This window comes from Hemiscyllium ocellatum, chromosome 26 (assembly GCF_020745735.1).
Source record: "Hemiscyllium ocellatum isolate sHemOce1 chromosome 26, sHemOce1.pat.X.cur, whole genome shotgun sequence".
NCBI lineage: Eukaryota > Metazoa > Chordata > Chondrichthyes > Orectolobiformes > Hemiscylliidae > Hemiscyllium > Hemiscyllium ocellatum.
Window position 1 is genome coordinate 11,320,033 of NC_083426.1, and position 25,540 is coordinate 11,345,572.

The 25,540-nt window shown below is 41.2% G+C and overlaps 1 protein-coding gene across 3 annotated transcripts in view; it reads right to left on the reverse strand.

Annotated features, from left to right (window-relative positions):
* Positions 1 to 25,540, reverse strand: part of LOC132828331 (transcription factor SOX-13-like) — a 201,683-nt gene that overhangs the window by 121,318 nt on the left and 54,825 nt on the right. For 2 of the 3 annotated variants that reach the window (XM_060845347.1, XM_060845344.1), the window contains exon 2: positions 15,150 to 15,260. The gene's annotated coding sequence lies outside the window, so the exon portion shown is untranslated. Of the gene's footprint in view, positions 1 to 12,397; positions 12,444 to 15,149; positions 15,261 to 25,540 lie in introns of those variants that run through there. The other variant, XM_060845345.1, reaches the window with a different exon arrangement.

Below are 25,540 nucleotides of genomic sequence, written 5' to 3' on the forward strand. Positions count from 1 at the left end.
GGCCCAACAAGTCCACACCGACCCGCCGAAGCGCAACCCACCCATACCCCTACATTTACCCCTTACCTAACACTACGGGCAATTTAGCTTGGCCAATTCACCTGACCCGCACATCTTTGGACTGTGGGAGGAAACCGGAGCACCCGGAGGAAACCCACACAGACACGGGGAGAACGTGCAAACTCCACACAGTCAGTCGCCTGAGTCGGGAATTGAACCCGGGTCTACAGGCGCTGTGAGGCAGCAGTGCTAACCACTGTGCCACCGTGCCGCCCACTGTGCCACCGTGCTAGCCTTGAGGTTGGCTAGCCTTGAGTCAAAAAAATGAAGGCGGCAGAAGGATACATTAATGGGGATAAAAAGCTGAAAATATTTCACAGTGCAGATGACATCAATGAGGAGCGAGAGAGAGAGAGAGTAGCATTTCAGGTTGTTGATCTTTCAGAAGTATTTTTCGATTTGATTTTATTATTGTCACACGTGCCTGGGTACAGTGAAAAGTTTTGTTTTGCGTGCAGTACAGGCAGATTATAACATACAAAGTGCATTGGGGTAATGGAATAGAGTGAAGAATATAAGGTTATGGCTGCAAAGAAGGTGCATTAAGCAAGCGTCGAGAGTATGGTGCTGGAAAAGCACAGCAGATCTGGCAGCACCCAAGCAGCAGGAGAATCGATGTTTCGGGCATAATAAACCTGATGGACTATAACCCGGTGTTGCGTGAGTTTTAACATCAGGAGTGAGGTTGTGGGCCGGGGGGCTGAGAGATGAATAGGAGGGGGGGTGAGAAGGTAGCTGAGAAAGCAATAGATGGATGAAGGTGGTGGAGAAGGTGATAGGTCAGAGCAGATAAATGGGAAAGGTGCTGGACAGGTCAAGAGGGCGGTACCAAGTTGGAGGCTTGGAACTGGAACAATGTGGGGGGAGGGGCAATGAGGAAACCGATAAAATCCACATTGATCCCATGTGGTTACAGAGTCCCAAAGGCGGAATATGAGGCATTCTTCCTTCCGGTGTTGGATGGTAAGGGTTGGGCGATTGCATTGAGCTAGTGAGAAAGAACACATGAACATGGCCCCCCAAACCTTATCTGCCATCTAATACGATCATTCCTGATTTCATCTCAGTCGCAACTCCACTTTCCTGCCCTTTCCCAATAGCCCTTCAACCCATTACTAATTAAAATTATCTATCTCCTTAAATTTACTCAATATTCCTAAATCTACTGCACACTGGGGTATCGAATTCCAGGGAGCCCAATTCTGAGAGAAGTAAATTCTCTCCATCTGTTTTAAATCTGCAAGTGCTTACCCTAAATTTCTTGTTCTAGATTGCCACAAGGGCAACATCGTTTCTACATATATTTGTCAATCCCCTTTAATATCTGATATACTCCAATTAGATTACCTCCCATTCTTCTAAACTCAAGTGTTCAATCTCTCTTCAGGTGGGTGAAGGGAAGTGAAAGGGTGAAAGACAGGAGAAAATTAAATGACAAAACAAAAAAGGAGTTAGCTGTACAAGATAAATATAGAAAGTAGAAAAACAAAGCATTGGAGAAACTCAGCAGACCAAGTACTGCAGAGAGAAACAGAGTTAACATTTCAGGTTTAACAGATGTTAATACTGTTCCCCTCTCCATGAAAACTGCTGGACCAGTTGAGTATCCCCATCATTTTGGTTTTATTTCAAATTTCCAGTTCCATACTTTTTGTTATTGACTCTCAAGGAGGAGTGAATAGTAGAATGAAGAGCAGCTGCACCCAAAATATGAAATTTAAAAAAAAGGTGTAAAGCAAAGCCAATGAAAGACAAAAGGAAATAACCATTGACGCAGAGATTAAGGTTCAAAAATGTTGAATTAATGGAGAGTCTGAATCGCAATAAAGTGCCTAATTTAAAAGGCGTTTTGTTAGAAGTGGGAAAAATTTAAAACATAAATATATTTAAAATGAGGGGAGGAAAGAGTGGAAGAAGAACAGAAGTTATCAACCCAAAATATTAACTGCATTTCTCACTCCACATAGGCTGCCTGAGAAATGAAAGTATTTCCAGTATTTTCTATGTTTATGTTGGATTTTAAGCATCTGCACTATTTCACTCCTAATATGTTGACAATGTGAGTTGAGGAAGAGTGGCAGCACATTCAGACCCAAGGAACAACAGCCATGTATCAGCTGGGCTCAATAAAGCTTCACTCTTTGGAGGGCTTTGCAGTAAATGATTACTCTAGAAGAGAAAGACCATTAAAGGGGGACAAGAGAGTGTGGTGCTGGAAAAGCACAGCAGGTCAGGCAGCATCTGAGAAGCAGGAAAATCGACGTTTCGGGCAAAAGCCATTACAGGGGGTAACAATCAATCTCATCAAAAAGAGCTGGATTTCTAGGAAGATCATGAGGAAGAGGAAGAGGAAGAGAAAGAGAAAGAGCGACACAGAGAGCTTGCTGGAGGGAATTACAGAACATAAGGCAAGGCTGCCAAATGGCAGGGTGAGATGAGGGATTATGAAGGAATTCAAATTCAATCTTCTGATGGGAAGAATACATAGAAAATATTTTAGCTAACTAGAATAAGCAGGAAAAGTTAGGAGCTTGTTAAAACTAAAACCACAATCTCTTATTAACAATGTTTTTGTTCATTTTTTTAGCCATGCAAGTAACAGCATTAAGGAAGCAACAATCCATCCTTTACTCACTCACACACAACTATCTGAGACCTCATCTCCTCACCATCCTCTTGCAGTCTTTACCACGATGGTATCTGGCTCGTGCAAGGTTAATTATCGATCTCTCAAACAGATACCGTGTTCTTAGATGATAGAAGGCAAGAACTGCTCAAAAGGTGCCATTTTCCATTAGAGGCAGCTGGAAGAACGAGACATGGGCTCTCTCCTTTCCCCAAAGTGAAGTCAGTACATGCACTGCAGCATGTAGTACTCAACCAATAAGTCAGAAAGATCCCAGATTCAACCTCTGCGTCAGCTTCGCTCTACCAGAATATTACCCCTAGCTTCTTGTAGATTTGGACTAAGGAAGAAGTGGTTACATAGCATCAGTGGGGTGGAAAAGTGGCTCAGTGGTTAGCACTGCTGTCTCACAGTGTCAGGGACCTGGCTTCGATTCCAGCCTCGGGCAACTGTCTGTGGAGGTTGCACATTCCCCCCTTGTATCTGTGTGGGTTTCCTCTGGGTGCTCTGGTTTCCTCTCACGATCCAAAGTTGTGTAGGTTAGGTGAACTGGCCGAGCTAAATTGCTTATAGTGTTCAGGGATGTATAGGTTAGGTGTATTAGTCAGGGGTAAGTGTAGGAAAAATAAGGTGGGAGAATGGGTCTGGGTGGGTTGCTCTTCAGAGGGTCGATATGGACTTGTTGGGGGGGGGGAAGAGTCTATTTCCACCCTGTCGGGATTCTATGATTCTACATTCCCAATTGTTATTGAACAACCTCCTGCAGAAGGAACTTAGCTCTCAAGAACGCCCACCCTCTCCTTCTCTGTACCCCATCCCTCCCATTGTCAACCCAAATCCGCCAAAAGCACCCACTAGAGGAAACCCAGGGAGCTTGATATGCAACCCCGTTCTCAAGATGCACGTGAAGTTATGGAAGCAGTTCAGAAGGTTTACTAATCCTTGAAATGAGAGGAGGAAAGGTGAGACAGGCTGGTCTTTTGTATCCTCTGGAGTTTAGATGAGTCAGAGTTGAATTAATTGAGACATACAAAAGTTCCTGAGCGGATTTGACATGGAGGGTGTCGAAAATATGTTTCCTCTTGTGGCGGTTTCTGGGTGGGATGCTCTTCAGAGGGTCGGTGTGGGCTCGATGGGCCAAAAGACCTGCTTCCACTCTGTCGGGATTCTATTCTCTGATTCATTCTTTCACTCAATTCTGTTTCTCACTTTTATTGAAGCGATAGTTTCATTGCTGCAGTTCACATTTTCAGTCCCTGAAAGCACAGACTTATTGCATGGCTGATCAGGCCGTTAAAGTAGACGGAATGTTATTTAAATCAGAGTCCAATTTGGACACATTAATGGGCTGAAATTCCACTGATTGTTATTTTTAGAGTATTGGTTAATGGGGTTGTGTAAAATTCCCAGGCATATTAGCTATTGTAACATTTTGACCTTCTTCGTAGCACACAGTAGAATTTTAACCCTGGAGTTTTCCAAGAATTCTTTAGGACAGACTAAATGAAATTTGAGCCCAGATATGACAAGTCAGGGAGAAAGGAAGAGTATTAATTTGATCAAAGATTTGGCTAAAAATAATGCAATTTAAAGATCTTCTATCCTTCATATCTATTATGGTTACGGTCTGCTCAACAACAAATGGAAACCACTGTGAATAAAAGTCTTAAGTCAATTCTCCCGATTCCAACATTGGTAATGTCTCAGCTCAAATCAGACGCTCTCAGTCCTTCAGAGTTAGTGTTATTCCACCAGTATCACCATCAGCCACCACTCTAGCCAATTCAAACTGCCTTTATCTCACTACGGTGGCAACGCCACGGTGAATGAAGCTGCCACATTTGCTCAAGAAAATAAACTCATCTCAAACTCCTGGACAATTCTGCAGATGATATGAACGGTGCTATCTTTCTGGTTTAAGAGATAGTTGGAGTCTTCAGCCCATCCACAGTGCCCAGTCACACACAGTCTTCTCAGTCACACTCTGCAAAACCGCCAATGGCAAGCCGCAGAATTCAAATCAGGCAGTGGAGACTTTTGTGGGTGCATCACTTTGAAGCCCTAGGCATAGCAGTTTTACAGAAGCCCCATAAAGAAAAAGAGAAATTCCACTGCATTCACAGGCAATGTGGCTTCTAATCTCAGACCTGACACTCTCCTGTTCCTCACTCAAGTTGTTGTTCTACATGTAGAGGTCTTGCTAGCAAGTTTAGATTAGATTACTTACAGTGTGGAAACAGGCCCTTCGGCCCAACAAGTCCACACCAACCCGCCACCCACCCATACCCCTACATTTACCCCTTACCTAACACTACGGGCAATTTAGCATGGCCAATTCACCTGTCCCGCACATCTTTGACTGTGGGAGGAAACCGGAGCACCCGGGAGGAAACCCATGCAGACACGGGGGGAACGTGCAAACTCCACACAGTCAGTTGCCTGAGTCGGGAATTGAACCCGGGTCTCAGGCGCTGTGAGGCAGCAGTGCTAACCACTGTGCCACTGTGCCGTAGAGACAGGCTATCTAGCAATCAGGACATTGCAAAGGGAATGCAATCCTGGCACCATCTAATGACCGCACAGTGGCTATTCCAGCAAGACACACCACTGCCACTGAGGAGTAGGAATGCTAATCAATTTTCCCTTTTTCAGTGCAAGACACTGAGAACATTCCCAGCTCCTCCAGTGTTATCCCTGATTCAGTTAACTCAGATTGAACTTGGAACATATCTCATTGGATTGATCCATTGGGAGGCTCAAACATGCTTTTAGATCTAGAACGTACAATTAGGATAGATCCTAAGTTGATTATACAATGTGAAAAAACACAACAACAGCAGATATCAGCCTTGGGACTCCTCCTTACCATACTGTTGAATTTTTAGACAGTGCTCCCCTCTCCCCCATTAGCATGCTGAAGGCCGAAGAAAAGTCACTGCAGCTACATCACTGAAAATAAAGACGAGGCAATTTTGCAGCAACAACTCTTTCACAATATATGTATTTATTCAGTTCAGCAGAAGGGAAGAAATTCACACCAGATATAATCAGCGGCATGTTGCTGTATTACCAACTTTATTACAGCACATTAACATTCTCATTGACACCAAACTGCGAGTTGCTCTCTTAATACTAGCAGATTCTAAATGTTTCCTTCTTCAATCCCAAATTTAAAGAATCTCACTCAAAATGCACCAACAAGTCACCCATGCGATTGCCTTAGTGGTATTATTGCTGGACTATTAATCCAGAGACCCAGTTAATGCTCTGGGGACCAGGATTCAAATCCTGCCATGGCAGATGGTAGAATTTGAATCTAATAAAAATGTGGAACTAAGAATCCAATGATGACCATGAATCCATTGCCGATTGTCAGAAAACCTGTCGGGTTCACTAACATCCTCTAAAGGAAAGAAACGGACATCTTACCTGGTCTGGCCTACATGTGATTCAAGACAAACCGCAATGTGATTGGGCAATTAGGATTGGGCAATAAATGCTGGCCTAGCCAGTGTCGTTCATATCCTGTGAATGAATTTTTTTAAAAAGTGCTCTTTGTTATCAACTCTTTGGCTACTAGGAAAACATCTCTTTGTTTGTTCTAGCTAAAGTCCTCGTGGTTTTAAACAACATGCATTTTGCTAAAAAGAAAACGTTGTGTTGAGACTTTTACTCTTCTGCTCATCAGGACAGTTTGCAAGAAATGCCAATGTAAAGAGAGAACATTTTTTACTGTACAAGAAGAGTGTGCTGGTTACTTGGAAGAGTATGCAGACTGATAGAGAAATTTTCCATGATGAATGCACCAGTTAGATGATGATTGACCATTCACTGCCAAATAGTTTCAAAATTTGGCAGTTAACCGTCAGTCATTGTCTAAATATTGTTTTCCCAGCAACATTCAAGTTGTGTACAAGCAAATGACTAAAAGTACATTTTGTAGCATAGCCACTTGTAATGGTGTAAACACATCCAAACTGCATCCTACATTTAGGAAATATAATATTAAATACACCACTGAAATGTCTCAAATGGAATTAAACTATTTGTCTTTTTCAATTCATTTCTGTTGGTTTCAATGGTAGGTTGTATGTACTGGAACAAAGATCAGTAATATTAAATAAACAAGTTCACAGCTTTATCTAATGGGAAGATTAAAGACTAGATTTGGTATAAGGACAGAGATGTGCTGTTTGAGCACAAAGTATCTTTACATCTATAAAGGAAACGGAAGCAGTTCTCAGCAATACAATTAAGAACAGCAGTTTGAGACAAAAAAAATGTTGTGAGCGACAGCATTCATTTCAGTTCAAAAGCCGCTACAAATTGCATAAGCAACTAAAATATTGAGCAAAACAAAATCCGTTACAACCAAGTCTGAGAACTTTACAACAGAAAAGAAAAGGGCCATTCAGCCCTATCATATACCTTCTAGCTGCCTGTCTGAAAAGGCAATCCAATGTATGCCACTTCTCCCCCAAGGCCCTGCTAATTGTTCCTTTACAAGTGGGCATTCAATTCCAACATGAAACTTTGCTCTGAATCGGCTTCCACTACCATTTCAGACTATGCAACCCAGATCAGAACTATGCAATACCTTTCCTTTTGCCATATTTGTATCTAAAACGAATGGAGCCAGATATTTTCCAAATGTTCAAAAGAGAAAAGGCACAGTTGCATTTATACAGAGTGTTTCAGAACCTCCAGACACCCCAATGCTCCGTATAGCCATTAAAGTACTTTGGAATTGTAGTTACTCTGGTATCATAGCAAACACCGTAACTAATTTACACACAGCAAGTTCCCACAAAAAACACTGTTATAATAGCACGTTATTCATCTCAATCTGCATCATAAAAACATATTTAAGATACTGGCCAAGGCACCACAGAGAATTTTCTTATTCCTCTTCAAATTTGGTGCCATGGAACATTTTATCCATCCAGAAGACCCAAAGCCTTGGTTTAGCATCTCACTTGAAATTTGCACTGCCATGAACCAAGTGTCAAAATACATAGGATTGATGCAGGAAAACTTGCTTAAAAAGTTATTTTTCAGTAAAATAAATGTACATAAGCTACACTTTTTTTTTGTTAAGGACAAAGTTAGCTTGCAAAACCAATATGGTCAACTCCCTTCACAACAATGTGAAGTTGCTAATAAGGATTACACATACCTAACAAAAGGAATATGCAGGGGAATTGTATGATGACACTCACACTAACATAATACTGGCTCTAATGACTAAAACACAGTTGGATGAAGCAACTTCAGGTCCCCATGTCTTCGCACCTTTCTAAATGTACTAATTTGACTCAACAATTTGAACAAGGTGACTGTTACATAGCACTTAAGGTTTCAAGGATTAATTAAAAATAAAGTTTTAGAAACTGAACAATTTCCAAAATCATTACGGTAGCTGATCCTCTCTACTTAAAAGCAGCTTATTAATAAGGTGGTCTATAACTGATTAGATCCATTCAGCTCAGAAGGAGACCCTTCAGTCCAACTTATCCATGCTGACCAGATTGAATGACCATTTACCATGCAACCTCTACATAATACACTGTCAAATAAAATCCATTCCAAATATCTCAACATAAATTGAATCGCGTGGAGATGCATTGAATTTAGTCTCGTCCACTTCAGATTCATGCTGAAGCTAATGAGGCTCCTGGGGATAAAAGCACCCTTACTCTGAGGTTTGTTGGATATTCTTGCTTCTTTTTAAAGTCTGACATCTGAAAGGAACAAAAATTTTGGATCCTCTCAGATACAAGAACTAGTCATTTTGTCTTCTTTTTATTACTGATTTAGTTTTGTGATTTATACTCTTGATAAGCCAAAGTTGCATACTTTCTTATTGTGATAAATCCATATGTATACTTTCAATTTAAGTTGTCTTGACGAGTCTTCTGTTTCAAAGGACTCGGTCAACCCAACTCTTATTCCCTTGTTATATCCATCTAATATACCTAGCAATATCCAGTGAGGAGATTCTCAATGATCCTTATCTAGGAAAATTACAATCTAGTTAAAAAACAAAAAGTTAGATTTTAGACAATTGAGAAAGGGGAAGCACTATTTGCTGGCTTTCTTTCTTAGATTAGGTTCCCTACAGTGTGGAAACAGGCCCTTCAGCCCAACAAGTCTACACCTCTTAGTTGGGAGACAAGGTGGATTCTATTGGCCTTGGAGTCTGGTTTCCTATAGTCGAAATGAAAGGATATTAAACTGATCTCAATAGCACCTGATGTGGAGTTAAGATCATAAACACCAAAGCACCTCTAACAATGCCCACTCCTTCAGTACCTCTTGGAGTACTAATATTGATTTATATGTTCAAGTGCCACAGAGGGATTCAAAGGCTCTACCCTTTCGGGATCCAAAGCGAGAGTGCTACCAACTGAGCCACTACTGAAACAGTGGACAACCAAAGCAATTGCCCAGGTATGCAGATCATTAAAATGGCATAGGTGATAGTGACAATTACCAAAAAGCCTCATGAAGCATTGGCCTTTATATCCAAAGATCTAGAACTCAGGAATAAAGAAGTTATGTTTCAGTGATAAGAAGCCCTGGTTAAATCAAACCCATGAGCAGTTTTAGGTATCATATCTTAGGAAGGACATTAAACCTTTGGAGGAGCAGAATAGATTTACTGTAATATCAGAATTCCCAAGGGTTAAACTACAAGGAGAGACCGTGGTTCTATTTACAAGGTTTAAGAGATGATTTTCATCAAACTTCTCAAGATATTAAGGGGATAAAGCAGGAGGTCAAGAGAAATTATTTCTAATGCTCGATAGATACAGGGTACTGGAGCATCTAAAATTAAAAGGTAAGACTTGCAGGACTGAAATTAGGAACCATTTCTACACACAGAAGTCTGGTCGAAGTTTGGAAGACCACCCTGAAAAGATACACAATCCTAGATTCCAGGGCAACAGTTGATCTAAGATTAGCCAATATAGTTTCAGGTATAGGGCAAAAGGGGAATATACGGATCTACGAATATACGGTTTCAGACCAGCTGTGTTAGCAGTGAATGGCCAAAAATAGTTCAAGGGGTTAAATGCCCAATTTCTGTTCCAAACCTAAAACAGAAACACTCAGCAGATTTGGCAGTCCCTGCGGAGAGAGAAACAGTGTTAACATTTCAGGTCAAGACCATTCACATTTCTAACATTTCCCCAGCTCTGATGAAACTTCTTAAAAGAAGGCAAAATGGTGGTTGGGGTGTGTGTGGGGTGGGAGCAAAGCAAAAAAAAAAATCACAAAAAGGAAATAGAAAACAAATATGAACAAGGAGTACCCAGTTACTTGCTAATCACTCCATTCCACTCACTAACTCATTTAGTAATGTGCACACTGAACGTTTAAAAGCTTACCTTTTAGCAAGTAACATTGCAAAAGAAAGCATGCACAGTAACCCCCTCACCCCCAAAGAATCCTTTCTGCAAGAACAAGAAGCTAGGAACATTCCAGGTTTACTCTCAACTTCGTCTAAATCTTTTAGTGGCAGGTACACACACACACACACACACACACACACACACCATCATCATCAGATCACGAATGATGATGAAACCTCATTCTAATGCCTTCAGATCTGTTAACTCGGCATCTGCTTTCAGCACTTCTTAATTCACAAGATTGGATTTAAAGTAACTAGTTATTTGAGGCCAAACCAGGATATGCTAAAATGGTCCTTCCCTCTTTACAGCACACCTCTCAGGGATCAGGATAATAAAGTTTTAACAGCCGAGATGAACAAATGATAACAGCGTAATGCTAAATCTATTATAGGATGACGTGGAAGTTTAGGAAGCGAAAGAGTTTATACCGTTTCAAAGGTCATGGGAAGGATGACTTAAGTGCAATAGGATTGAGGTTTGGGCATTTTTAAATCCTAGCTATTTCCACCAGTTCAGGACAACAGACCCCACAAACATTCACTTCCAAAATATGGAGTGTTATAGTTTTCAGCCAAATATCCAGATGTTAGTCAGCAAAAATCCCACAGTACAATCACAGTCAGGTGCTCTACTTAAATATCAGACTGAATATACTCTCAAAGTAAGACCTGGGCTCTAAACCAAGCACAAGGTCAGTAAACTTTATATTGGAACGTGCACTGGGAATCATAAAACTTGCTGCTTCTACACATAAAAATAAGAGATTATATTTCTCAAATCTCAGGTGGAGAAAGTGAGGTCTGCAGATGCTGGAGATCAGAGCTGAAAATGTGTTGCTGGAAAAGCGCAGCAAGTCAGGCAGCATCCAAGAATCAAGTGATTCCTGAAGAAGGGCTTATGCCCGAAACGTTGAATCTCCTGTTCCTTGGATGCTGCCTGACCTGCTGCGCTTTTCCAGCAACACATTTTCAGCTCAAATCTCAGGTGGTCAAGGAAAAAGGTGCTGGAATCTAGTCTTTACTTACAATCAAACATTTACAATCAAACACACACTGAATATTGTAGTGTTTCAACATATCCCCTTTTATTTCCCTGCTGTTGTACAATTTATATTTTGTTAACCTGCTAGGAGAAGCATACTCCCATGGTCATCACGGTGGGATTGAACCCTTCTCCCTTCCGGCCCAGAGGCAAGGACACTGTCATTGCATCAGAAGACCCAGACAACTGTGTCTGGTATGCCTCGGAGGTAAGTTAGCTGGATGGCTGGTCTGCAATGAAGTGTGATGCTTATAGTGTGGGTTCAATTCACAAATTAGCTGAGGTTACCATAAAAGGATTCACCTTCTCACTCTTTCCCCTTATCCAAGGGATAGTGACTGTCAGGTTAAACCACCACCAGTTGTCTCTCTGTAATGAGAGAGCCGTCCTGTGGTTTGATAGGACAATGGCAAATTGACTTTTATCATTCAAGTACTAACCAGGCCCAAGTATGCTTAGTATACAAGAATTAGTTGAGATGAGGAATATTCAGACCAATGAGCCCATAGGCAGCTGGTGCTATGTACATGAATATTAGTAAGTCCCCAACATCACATGAATACCATCACCACCAACTTCAGAATGTGTTAACTTCAAAACAGAAGCTACATTCTTAAATGATGACAACTCTTCCCAGCATTGTGGCATAAAAGGCAACTTAAAACAAAATCCTTTTTATTTTTTGTTGGTTAGAAAAGCTGAAAACTGCTCACTCTAATGGAGTCAGCTCAGATGTTTCCCTTTGAAAATTAACCCACAAGAGACAGCAATAGATTTACAATAGGTCATGGAGCACCTCAATTCTCCCAACCAATGGAAGGTGCTGCAATTTTCAGTGAATAAGTCGCGATTTATTAAACGGGTTGTCAACAAACAAAGCTGTGCAACATGTATAGAATCACAGTGAACAGCAGGATATCAAAAGGTGCATCTTTGGAACAAAGCATTGACTTAATCACATCAGATCTTCATGAAAATTGCCACTATTTTCCAGGACTGATTTTACTCTCCCCAATCCCACGCCTTTTTCCATAACAAAATCTTGTCTCAGTTAAAAAGCCAACACAATAATCCATTCTTGTCTTCTTTGTGAGAATTTCGAGCAAAACATTGTGATTGCAATAGGATTAAGATATCAACTCCAGGAAGGATGCATATATACAAAAGCTGAAGAAGAATGAGGCAAAAGTTCAGAGGAGCACAAACAGCAGCAATACTGTAAAAGAAAATACTCCTTAGAAAACAGAATTACCTGACAGAACAATCTGTTCACATGCACCGTACTGCCTTATGCATCTCTATCGTTGGAAATGTATCTCTGGGTGAACGCTTACCAAGAAGTGTTCTTAAAATAAACAAGTCTTATCAAAGCCCAAATCTCAAAAGGCAGCAACTTTGTTATCATAGCTGGTAGGAGCTAGGGTTTAGAGAAGAAACCTCAAGACAAATCTGATGAAAAAAATTAATGATGGGTTTGTCACAAAAGGGGCAGAGACTTCTGATCATTGTGTAAATTTTTGTTTCAAGCCTACATGTGATGTGGGGTGCTGTTACAAATAACAATACTTTTTTAATTTCCAGTTGTCCAGAGAGCAGTTATGAGTCAGCCACATTGTTATGGGTCTGGAGTTACATGTCGGCCAGACCAGGTAAGGACAGATTTCCTTCTCTAAAGACACATCACTGAACCACATGGGTTTTTACAACCATCAACAGGAGGTACATGGTCACCACTAGGCAAGCTCTTAATTCCAGACTTTATTGTTTTTTGATTCAACTGAAATTCTACCATCTGTCATGTCCCCAGAATGATATGGTGAAAATGTGGATAAGTGGAGCGGAGTCTACGAAAAGACTAGCTATGATTTTATTGAGTGGCGGAGCAGGCTCAAGGGCTGGACGGCCTACACCTCCTCCTAGTTCTTATGTTAGCCTGGGGGTTCTAGTTAACTAGTCTAGCGACATTACAACATGCCACTTACCCTTCAGAAGAACCATAAACTGAGGAAACTGCTTCAATGAAAGATGCACAAATAGAACTTTTAAAATTAAAAAAAATGTTTAAATTACAATACAAGATAGGATGCACTTGAACTGCAATGGAAATGTGTCTGTCCTATTTCCCCTAAAATAATCTTAAAACCCATATAAACAGATGCACCCACAAAAGAGATTACTGAAAAACAAATAGCCCCGAGTAACTTGCATTCTGAAATATATACAGGTCATTCTGTTATAACGCGCATTTAGGCAATGCAAATTCGCTGTAATGTGATTGACGAATTGGGGACACGGTTTCTAAAGCATGAACATTTAAAACATGTGTTGGCTGTAACATGATTACAACACTTTAAATAATGTTTCTAAAGCGCGACTTTTCTATAACGCAGGGTTGCACAAGAACACAACCATTGCATTATAAAAGAACTGACTGTAAAGGGCACATCATGGACACTCAAGTCATGAATCACAATATACCCCAAAGTCTTTTTACCAACTAAAACATCGGACAAGTAGCTGAGGTCACACTTCAATTTGTTGAAGGTGTTGACTCTTTAGTCTGAAGACCATGATGGCCAAATAAGAGTTCCTAAAATCCTAGCCATCCTTGCTCACCTCCAGGTTTAAATCACTTGTCCTTGAAACAAAATTATTAACAACACAGTTCAGAAGTTATGCACATAAAAGATATAGATCAGTTCGATAGTCGGGCAGAGAAATGGCAAATGGAGTTTAATCTGGCCAAGTACAAGGTGATGCATTTGGGAGGTAAAATGCAAGGGGTAAGTACACAGTAAATGGCAGGACCCTTAGGAGCATTGATTTACCGAGGGATTCTGGAGTGCTAGTGCATAGCTTTCTGAAAGGTGAAACACAAGTCCATAAGGTGGCAAAGGATTTTTTTGGCATGCCTACTTACAAAAGTTGGCAAGTCATATTGCAGCTATATACAACTTCAGTGAGGTCACTTTTGGAGTACTGTGCGCAGTTCTGGTCACCGCACTATAGGAAGGATGTGGAGACATTGTAGAGAGAGAGTGCAAAAGAAATTTAACAGGGCGTCCCAAAAACAGAAATTGCTGGGAAAACTCCAGATCTGAAGAAGGGTCACTAGACTAGAGCTGAAATGTTAACTCTGCTTTCTCTTCACAGATGCACCAGATCTGCTCATTTCTCCAACAATTTTTGTTTTCCAGCATCTCTAATTGTTTGGGTTTTTATTTGTTTACCAGGATGTTCCCTGGATTGGAGTGTATTTGCCATAAAGAGAAGTTGAGTAAAAAGTGAGGTCTGCAGATGCTGGAGATCAGAGCTGAAAATGTGTTGCTGGTTAAAGCACAGCAGGTCAGGCAGCATCCAAGGAACAGGAAATTCGACGTTTCGGGCCAGAGCCCTTCATCAGGAAAAAGAGAAGTTGGACAAACTTGGATTGTTTTTGCTAGAAAATCAGAGACTGAGGAGTGACGTGATAGAAGTTATTAAAAATGGATAAGACAGATAGTTAAGAGTATTTTTCCACCAGGGTGCAAATGTCAAATACTGGGGCATAGGTTTAAGGTGAGAGGGAAAAAGATTTAAGGAGTGTGCAAGGCAAGCTTTTTTTTTTACACAGACGGTGGTAAGTGCCTGGAATACATTGCCAGGGGAGGTGGTAAAAGCAGATATGAAAGCAATATTTCAGAAGCATTTAGACAGACTCATGAACGGGCAGGGAATATAGAGACATGGACCATGGTAAATGGGATCAATTCAAAATGGCACCACAGTTGGCACAGACATGTTGGCCGAAGGGCCTGTATTGTTCTTGATTCAATCCCACATGGACCTAGAAGATGCACATATGGCCCAATTCCAGCTGGATCCAGAACACTGCGACTGGTGGGATAATGGTTATTTAACTGGACTTATTATACAGTTTCCTAGACTAATTAATGAGAGGCAGAGATTCAAATCCCACCACAGCATTCAATTAACAATTTTTTAAAAAATTGGAAGACACTTACTATTGCTTGGAGGACTTGAGTTTCGATGAACTATGGAATGATAATGGATTTTATTTCCAGCTCAAGTTTTCTACAGTCCTTCAAGTTTTGTGGAAATACCTGGAGTGGTTCCTGTAAAAGAAGTGATTTAAAAAGGTCATTATGGACATGAGCAAGGTATTTTTCAAACTAGTGTTAACAGTGTTTAGATTAGAGTGGTTCTGGAAAAGCACAGCAAGTCAGGCAGCATCCGAAACATTGATTTTCCTGCTCTTCAGATGTTGCTTGACTTGCTGTGCTTTTTCAGCACCACTCTAATCAAAACTAGTGTTCACAGTCTGCCTTGCTATAGACCCTTTTTGGGGCTGTTTGAGCATTGACTGACTTGGAGAGGAGCTGGTTTTACCTGGTCTTTGATTAAAGGGACACGAAACCTGCAAAGAATGACTACCCAGCCTCACAGCGCCAGAGACCTGGGTTCAATTCCCGACTCAGGCGACTGACTGTGTGGAGTTTGCACGTTCTCCCCGTGTCTGCGTGGGTTTCCTCCGGGTGCTCCGGTTTCCTCCCACAGTCCAAAGATGTGCGGGTCAGGTGAATTGGCCATGCTAAATTGCCCGTAGTGTTAGGTAAGGGGTAAATGTAGGGGTATGGGTGGGTTGCACTTCGGTGGGTCGGTGTGGACTTGTTGGGCCGAAGGGCCTGTTTCCACACTGTAAGTAATCTAATCTAATCTAATCTAATCTATCCTTAGCTCCATTATCTTGGATGAGACAAGCCTCCTGGCCCTGATGGAATGCATCCCAGGGTACTAAAAGAGGTAACAGGAGAAGTAATAAATGCACTCGTGGTAATTTTACAAAATTCGATGGACTCTGGGGCAGTTCTAGCAGTTTGGAAAACAAATGTGATGCCACTGTTTAAAAAGTCAGTAGACAAAAAATAAAATGGGATACTATAGACCGGTTAGCTTAACTACTGCAGTGGGGAAGATGCTTTAATCTATTACCAAAGGAAGAAATAGCAAGGCATCTAGATAGAAATTGTCCCGTTGAGCAGGCGCAGTATTGGTTCATAAAGGGCAGGTTATGCTTAACTAATCTTTTGGAATTCTATGAAGATGTTACGAGAAAGGTGGACAACAGGGACCAGTAGATGTGGGATCCTCGATCTCCAAAAGGCCTTTGAATGGACATCGCACAAGAGGCTGCTGCATACGATAAAGATGCATAGCATTATGGGTAAAGTATTAGAAGATAGAGGATTGGCCGACTAACAGGAAGCAAAGAGTGGGGATGAACGAGTGCTATTCTAGTTGGCAATCGGTAACTAGTGGTGTGCCTCAGGGATCAGCGTTGAGACCATACTTATTCACAGTTAACATAGATGATTTGGAGTTGGGGACCACGTGTAGTGTGTCAAAGTTTGAAGATGACATTAAGATGAGTGGCAGAACAAAGTGTGCAGAGGACAGTGAAACTTTGCCCACTCAAAGTATCTATGTTCCTATGCAAAGGATTGGCAGATGGAATACAATGTTAATAAATATGAAATCATCCATTTGGGTGGGAGTAACAATAAAAAAAGGACTATTACTTGAATGGTAAAAAGTTGCAGCATTCCGCAGTGTAGAAGGACCTGGGTCTCCTTGTGCATGAATCACAGAAGGTTGGTTTGCAAGTACAATGGGTAATTAGGAAGCTAAATGTAATTTTGTCCTTCATTGCTAAAGGGATTGAGTTTAAAAGCAGGAAGGTTATGTTGCAGCTGTATAGGGTGCTGGTGAGACCACACCTAGAGAACCACATACAGTTTTGGTCTCCTTACTTGAGAAAGGATATCCAGGCACCAGAGGGGGTGCAGAGGTGTTGACTTCAGGTTGAAAAGGATTTGTTTGCAGAGGAAGTTCACTAGGTTGATTCTGGAGTTGAGGGGGTTGGCTTATAAGGAGACACTATGTAAACTGTGATCATACTCATTGGAATTTAGAAGAATGAGGGGGAAACATATAAAATTAAAGGGAATAGATAAGACAGAGGTTGTTTCCACTGGCAGGTGAAACTAGGACAAGAGAGCATAGCCTCCAAATTAGGGGGGGCAGATTTAGGACTGAATTGAGAAGGAATTTCTTCACCCAAATGTTTGTAAATCTATGGAATTCCCTGCCCAGTGAAGTGGTTGACGCTACTTCAATAAATGTTTTGAAAGCTAAGATAGATATTTTCTTGAACAATGAAGGAATTAAGGGTTACAGTATGAAGGTTGGTAAGTGGAGCTGTGGCCACAAAAAGACCAGCCCTGATCTTATCGAATGGCGGAGCAGGCTCCATGGACTAGATGGCCTACTCCTGCTCCTAGTTCTTAAGTTGGTATGAAAATGTGTTGCTGGTTAAAGCGCAGCAGGTCAGGCAGCATCCAAGGAACAGGAAATTCGACGTTTCAGGCATAAGCCCTTCATCAGGAATTCCTGATGAAGGGCTTATGCCCGAAACGTCGATTCTCCTGCTCCTTGGATGCTGCCTGACCTGCTGCACTTTAACCAGCAACACATTTTCAGCTCTGATCTCCAGCATCTGCAGACCTCACTTTTTACTTAAGTTGGTATGCTCATCCATTTCCGAAAAGAAAACACACATGTTGACTTCAAGTTGAAACTGATTTGCTCTTCTGAAAGAGACGCTTGTACTTCCTCAGCAAGCTGTGTCTGCAGATTGTCCAGAGATAACACGACTAGTGACTTAATAATGTATGTTAACCACATTGTATGTTTTATTCTATTGGTTGGTCAAAGGCTTAAGTCAGGGTGAGACTTCATTATGGCTGGAGTATAGTTAGAAAGTGCACTTAAAACTTTTAGTGTCCAACTTTAATTATTTAAATAGAATTAGGATGGTAGGAGAAGTGATGTGTTGCAGCTGTAGTATGTGGGAGCTCCTAGACACTGGTGTGATCCATGCTGTCCACATCTGTAGCAAATGTTGCAGGGAAGATGAGCAAACTGACTAAAGCTCCATTGTACACAGCCACATTCAACTGGGTGAGAAAAGAGGAATATGGTAGCAAAAAGGAACAATATATTTAAGGGAATAGACACTGTTCTCTGCAGCAAAAATAATTTCAAAGGCTGTGTTAGCTACATGGTACCAAGGTTAGGGACATCTCTTCTGGGCTTGAGGAGAACTTTAAGTGGGAGGTGAAAGTTCCAGTTAACATAATCACATTGATACAATAACATAGGTGGGACTATAGAATCCCTTCTGTGTGGATCAGGCCCTTTAGCCCAACAAGTCCACACCGACCCTACAAAGAGTAACCCACCCAAACCCATTCTTCTACCCTATCCCTCTACATTTCCCCAGTATAATGCACCTAACCCACACATCCCTGAACACTCTGGGCAATTTAGCATAGCCAATTGACCTAACCTGCATATCTTTGGATTGTGGGAGGAAACTGGACCACCAGGAGGAAACCCACAGGGACAGGAGGAGAATGTGCAAACTCCACACAGACAGTGACCCAAGACTAGGAAAGAAGTTCTCAAGGGATTATAGACACTCAGGCTAAATTAAAAAGCAGAGCCATAAAGTTAATAATTTTAAGATTACTATCAGAGATACATGTAAATTGGTATACACTGAATAAGATTACAGTGGTAAGTTCATGGCTCAAAGACTGGTACAAGAGAAATGGATTTGGATTCATGATGCACTGGCACCATCCCAGTACTGGGATATGAAAGAACTGTTCTTTTGCATCATACTAGACCAAAATCCTGGTGAATTGAACATCTCAGGATGGTAGATAGGATTTTAATTAATTGTGGGACAAGGATTCAACTGAATGCAAACTATAAACCAATTTTTAAAAATGTGACAGCAGAGGAGCAGGGTAATAAAGGTGTGAATGATAAGGAAAGTGTGACAGGAAGGGGTAACATTTAGAACCAGAATTAATAACAGTAGCAACAAGTCAAAGAAAAAAGTTGAACATGCAGTATTTATAGCAAGATAAATTGATGGCTGAATTAAAAATAAATTAATGTAACTTGATAGCTATTACAGAGATATGGTTTCAGGGCGACCAAGACTGGGCACTCAATATTCAGGGTACTCAACATTCCGGAAGAACAGGCAAAATAAAAAGGGAAAAGAAAGTGGGTCAGTGTTGCTAATAAAGGATAGCATCAGTGTGACAGTGAGTATCAATATGGGAGGATTGGAGATTGTGATTTGCAAAGAGTTTTGAAGGAAAGGAGGCATAGCAAGAGTAAAAAGTCATGAGTGGGAATCTTTAATGGGCACATGAAGAGTTGCCTCAATGTAGCACAATGTAAGCAGGACATGACAATTGTCATGAATGATTTTAATCTGCATATTGACCCAACTGCCCAGATGGACAAGTGTATCAGCGATTGTTTCTTAAAGCTGTATGAGAAACAAACTTGTCAGGAGATCTCAGCTATCTGTAAGAATAATAGGGTAGTTATGGTCAGGGATTTTAACTTTCCAAACATCAAGTGGGACTGCAATAGTGTTAAAGGTTTAGATGGAGAGGAATTTGTTAAGTGTATACAAGACAATTTTCTGATTCAGTATGTGGATGTACCGACTAGAGAAGGTGCAAAACTTGACCTACTCTTGGGAAATAAGGCAGGGCAGGTGACTGAGGTGTCAGTGGGTGAGCACTTCGGGGCCAGCAACCATAATTCTATTTGTTTTAAAGTCGTGATGGAAAAGGATAGACCAGATCTAAAAATTGAAGTTCTAAATTAGAGAAAGGCCAATTTTGACTGTATTAGGCAAGAATTTCCGAAAGCTGATTGGAGGCAGATGTTTGCAGGTAAAGGGACAGCTGGAAAATGGGAAGCCTTCAGAAATGAGATAGCAAGAATCCAGAGAAAGTACATTCCTGTCAGGATGAAAGGGAAGGCTGGTAGGTACAGGGAATGCCGGATGACTAAAGAAATTGAGGGTTTGGTTAAGAAAAAGAAGGAAGCATATGTCAGGTAGAGACAGGTTAGATCGAGTGAATCCTTAGAAGAGTAAAAAGAATGTAGGAGTATACTGAAGAGGGAAATCAGGAGGGCAAAATGGGGACATGAGATAGTTCTGTAAATAGAATTAAGGAGAATCCAAAGGGTTTTTCCAAATATATTAAGGACAAAAGGGTAATTATGGACAGAACAGGGCCCCTCAAAGATCAGCAAGGTGGCCTTTGTGTGGAGCCATAGAAAATGGGGGAGATACTAAATGAATATTTTGCATCGGTATTTACTGTGGAAAAGGATATGGTAGATATAGACTGTAAGGAAATAGATGGTGACATCTTGCAAAATGACCAGATTACAAAGGAGGAAGTGCTGGATGTCTTGAAACAGTTAAAGGTGGATAAAACCCCAGGACCTGATCAGGTGTACCTGAGAACTCTGTGGGAAGCTAGAGAAGTGATTGCTGGGCCTCTTGCTGAGATCTTTGTATCATCGATAGTCACAGGTGAGGTAACGGAAGACTGGAGGTTGGCAAGCGTGGTGCCACTGTTTAAGAAGAGTGGTAAAGACAAGCCAGGGAACTATAACCGGTGAGCCTGACCTCAGTGGTGGGCAAGTTGTTGGAGGGAATCCTGAGGGGACAGGATGTACATGTATTTGGAAAGGCAAGGACTGATTAGGGATAGTCAACATGGCTTTGTGCATGGGAAATCATGTCTCACAAACTTGATTTAGTTTTTTGAAGAAGTAACAAAGAAGATTGATGAGGGCAGAGCAGTAGATGTGATCTATATGGACTTCAGTAAGGCGTTCGACAAGATTCCCCATGGGAGACTGATTAGCAAGGTTTGATCTCATGGAATAAAGGGAGAACTAGCCATTTGGATACAGAACTGGCTCAAAAGGTAGAAGATAGAGGGTGGTGGTGGAGGTTGTTTTTCAGACTGGAGGCCTGTGACCAGTGGAGTGCCACAAGGATCAGTGCTGGATCCTGCACTTTTTGTCATTTATATAAAAATGATTTTAGTGCAAGCATAAGAGGTACAGTTAGTAAGTTTGCAGATGACACCAAAATTGGAAGTGTAGTGGACAGCGAAGAGGGTTACCTCAGATTACAAACAGGATCTGGACCAGATGGGCCAAAGGTCTGAGAAGTTGCAGATGGAGTTTAATTCCAATAAATGCGAGGTGCTGCCTTTTGGGAAAGCAAATCTTAGCAGGACTTAAACACTCAATGGTAAGATCCTAGGGAGTGTTGCTGAACAAAGAGACCTTGGAGTGCAGGTTCATAGCTCCTTGAAAGTGGAGTCGCAGGTAGATAGGATAGCGAAGAAGGTGTTTTGTATGCTTTCCTTTATTGGTCAGCGTATTGAGTACAGGAGTTGGGAGGTCATGTTGCAGCTGTACAGGACATTGGTTAGGCCACTGTTGGGATATTGCGTGCAATTCTGGTCTCCTTCCTATCAGAAAGATGTTGTGAAACTTGAAAGGGTTCAGAAAAGATTTACAAGGATGTTACCAGGGTTGGAAGATTTGAGCTATAGGGAGAGGCTGAACAGGCTAGGGCTGTTTTCCCTGGAGCATTGGAGCCTGAGGGGTGACCTTATAAAGGTTTACAAAATTATGAGGGGCACGGATAGGATAAATAGACAAAGTCTTTTCCCTGGGATTGGACAGTCCAGAACTAGAGGGCATTAGGTTTAGGGTGAAAGGGGAAAGATATAAAAGAGACCTAAGGGGCAACTTTTACATGCAGAGGGTGGTACGTGTATGGAATGAGCTGCCAGAGGATGTGGTGGAGGCTGGTAAAATTGCAACATTGAAGAGACATTTGGATGGTTATATGAATAGGAAGGGTTTGGAGGGATATGGACTGGGTGCTGGCAGGTGGGACTAGATTGGGTTGGGATATCTGGTCGACATGGACGGGTTGGAATGAAGGGTCTGTTTCCATGCTGTACATCTCTATGACTCTATGAGAGTGTGGCACTGGAAAAGCACAGCCAGTCAGGCAGCATCCGAGGAAAAGGAGAATTGACATTTCGGCCATAAGCCCTTCATCAGGAAGGGCTTCATCATTTCTGATGAAGGGCTTTTGCCCGGAACGTCGATTCTCCTGCTCTTCAGATGCTGCCTGACCTGCTGTGCTTTTCCAGTGCCCTAGTGTCAATTCTGATCTCCAGCATCTGTAGTCCTCACTTTCTCATCCTAGAGCACAACCCACCTGGAAAAAAGACACTTCAGATTTAGTAACGTGTAATGAAGGAGAATTCATAGGAGATCACAGGCCTCCCCAGGGTTTCAGATTACAATATGGTAGAAGTCAAGATTCAACTTCAGGGACAGCAATTTGGGTTTCAAAACCAGTGTCCTCAACTTAAACAGAGGTAATTCCAGAAGTAGGAAGAAAGAGCTGTCTGAAGTTGGCTGGGAAAATAGACAAAGGGGAACATCAGTGGATGACCAGCAGCAGCCATTTTAGCAGATCTTTCAAAAATGTTCAGAAAAAATGTATTCCAGTCAAAAAGGGCTCACCAAGAAGGGTGAAACGCCCACAGTTAACAAAAAGTCATTAAGGAGAATAACCAATTCAAGACTAATGCAAACCAAGCAGTGAAAACTAGTGGTGAGACCAGCAGTTTGGAATTTTTGTTTTGATGCAACAACAGTGGACAGTAAAAAGCTAATAAAGAGAGAGGAAAGGGAATAGGAACTCACATCAGCAAGAAATATGAAAACAAATCACAAGAGTTTCTACAAGTATATAAAAAGAACAGCTAGAGTGAGTGAGGGCCCTTAGAGGATTCATCAGAGGATAGATAATGAAGGACAGGGAAACTACAGATGATTTAAACTATTATTTTGCAACAGTCTTTACTGTAGAGGATGTGATAAATAACCCAAAGATGCGAATGGGTAGAGAGAGTCTTGTAACAATCTATATTACAAAGGGCAAAGTATTTGAAAAACTAGTAGGACTGAAAAGCAGACAAGTCACCAGAATGCGATAGCAGACATCCAAAAGGTTTTAAAAGAATTGACCGAAGAGACCGGAGTATAAATATTTCAAGAGGGTTCCAGTGGATTGGAAAACTGCCAATGTGATGCCCCGTTTAAAGAGGGAGGCAGTCAGAAAGGCGAAAAAACAGAAACAAGATGGCGTAACATCCATTGTCGGGAGGATGCTAGAGTCCATTATTAAAGGACATTTAGAAAAACTTAGTACAATCAAGCACAATCAACACTGCTTTGTGAAAGGGAAATATGTTCAAAAGGTCTGCTAGAATTCAGTTAAGATGCAATAAGCAGAAGAGATAAAAGGGGAACACTTTCAGTGTATTTGGATTTCCAGAAGGAATTGGATAAGATGTCACAGATAAGGTTATTGCACATGAAAGGAGCACACAATTTTGAGGGTATTGTATTAGAGTGGACTGAGGATTGTCTAATACATAGAAGATCAAGAGTCAACATTAATTGATCTTTTCCAAGTTGGAACGATGTAACTAATGGAGTGCCGCAGGATCAGTTTCTAAGGCCTCAGTTGCTCACCACCTTCGTTAATGACTTGGAGGAAGTGGCAGAGTGTAATGTACACATTTGCTGGTGAAGCAAAACAGGTGGGAGTGCATGTTGCAATGAGCTCACAAGGAATCTGCAAGGGGAGATAGACAGGTTGAGTAGATGGGCAAAAGTCTGGCAAATGGAAGTTAGTGCAGGAAAGTGAGAGATCATGTGTTTTGGTAGGAAAAATCCAAAGGCAGGCTATTAAAAACAAAAGGGCAGCAGAGAGAAAGCAGAATGTCCTTGTGCATAAAACAAAAATGTTAGCTTGCAGATGCAGCAAGTAATTTAAAAAGAAAAGTGAGATTTTTACTAAGGAGTGGGAATTTAAATATAGCAAAGTCTTGTTCCAATTATGCAGTGTTTTAAGAGGTTACAGGCATGAATACGATGTACAGTTTTGGTCTCTGCTTTTTCAAAAGGATGTACAGACAATGAAGGCTGTCCATGAGATTGACTCGCTCTGTTCCTGGGATAAAAGACGCAGCTCATTGAGAACAGCTAAACAGGTTGGGCCTTTATTATTAGAGTTTAGAAGAATGAGGAGTGACCTTATTGAAAAATACAAGTTACTGTGAGTTTGACAGGCTAAATCTTGAGATTATATTTCTACTAGTGAAGAATCTTAAACTAGGGAACATAGTTACAAAATAAACGGACATTCATTTAACATGGAAATGAGAAGGAATTTCCTCTCCCAGAGGGGAGTGTATGTCTGAGAATTTTCTACCCCAAAGAGTTTAGAGGCTAGACACTGGAAGTATTTGAAGAGGAGCTAGGGGAGAGATGTGTAAAATAGTCAAATGAGTTGCAGGCAATGAGGTGCTGGCACAAAAGAGGAATTGAGACCAGGTGTAGATCAGCCAAGGACTTTATAGAATGGAATGACAACCCTGAAGGACTGAATGACCTATTCCTCATGTTTCTTTCCTTTTGCATTGAGGGATAATGCATCACGTGTGTGTGTGTGTGTGTGTATACACATCCACACCTTGGGGATATTTAGATGATTAAGCATTTATATTTATATTTCTGTATTACTAACTACATAAGCTAAATTCGTATTGCATCTTCATTTGTTTTGATAATAAGTTAATAATTATATTTATTAAGAAAGTTGTTTTATGGATCTTTTCATTTAAAACCATACATAGATAGGTTTTATTTGGCCCCCTCAGTAACCTGAAAAAAAGATGGTTTTATTTGATATGCTCATACTGAATACTTTAACTCATTCTCTCATCACAGATGCTGCCAGACCTGTCAAGTTTCCCCAACACTTATTTGCATTCCTACTTTGTGCTGTGATCCCAAATAGTAGTGGGACTGGAGCAACATACAACCCTCAGTCATAGCAGGGCAAAGACATTCATGACAGTCACCGTGAGTTTTTGATTACTGAGTTGTCCCATTCACTTCTGTGGGAAAGAAAAGCTGTTGTTCTTATTCGGTCTGTACTCCAAATCCATAATGTGCTTCATCCTAACTGTTCTCCAAGGGGAATACGAGTCTTTCTGTAAAAGGTGATTACGATGGGCAAGAAAACCTGGGCCTTGCCTCTGACAGACATGTCGCATGAATGATCTTTATAAAAATCCAAAGCAGTCATACCAAAATAAGTTGGGTTGGAATGAGCGTTAGGGACCTGGATTCAATCCGAATGTGTGGAGTTTGCACATTCTCCTCGTATCTGCATGGGTTTCCTCCAGGTGCTCCGGTTTCCTCCCACAGAGGGTCAGTATGGACTCAATGGGCAAAATGACCTGCTTCCATGTTGTAGGGATCCTATGAGTTCATTTGTAAAAATACACTGCTGGCACAAGGGTTTTGATGTTTAAAAACTCATGCATTGGTGCTG